The sequence below is a fragment of the Ailuropoda melanoleuca genome, chromosome 16, assembly GCF_002007445.2.
Source record: "Ailuropoda melanoleuca isolate Jingjing chromosome 16, ASM200744v2, whole genome shotgun sequence".
NCBI classification, from domain to species: domain Eukaryota; kingdom Metazoa; phylum Chordata; class Mammalia; order Carnivora; family Ursidae; genus Ailuropoda; species Ailuropoda melanoleuca.
In genome coordinates this window covers 65,178,037-65,178,332 of record NC_048233.1, presented here as the reverse complement: position 1 = coordinate 65,178,332, position 296 = coordinate 65,178,037, and positions in this window count along the sequence as shown.

Genomic DNA, 296 nt, shown 5'->3' with positions numbered 1-296 from the left:
GTCAACTGATGCCATGTCTGACTAATAGCAGAAGCCACGCAGTAATGTGAGATGAAAGGCTAACTCCCATGAATGTGGAGGAGATGCAGGCTCCCGTGAGCATGACGTCACAGAGAACTGGCAAACAGAGAAAGGGGGTTGGTATCCAGGTGTGGTTCGGAAGCTGGGTTGGTTCACGCACAATTTTTCTCTGCACATTGTTTTAAAGCAACCAGGGCAAGCTCTCACAGCTAATGAGAATGCTTTAGAAATACATGAAAACCTTGGCGAAAAGCTGAAAATCTGCAGAAGGTCAT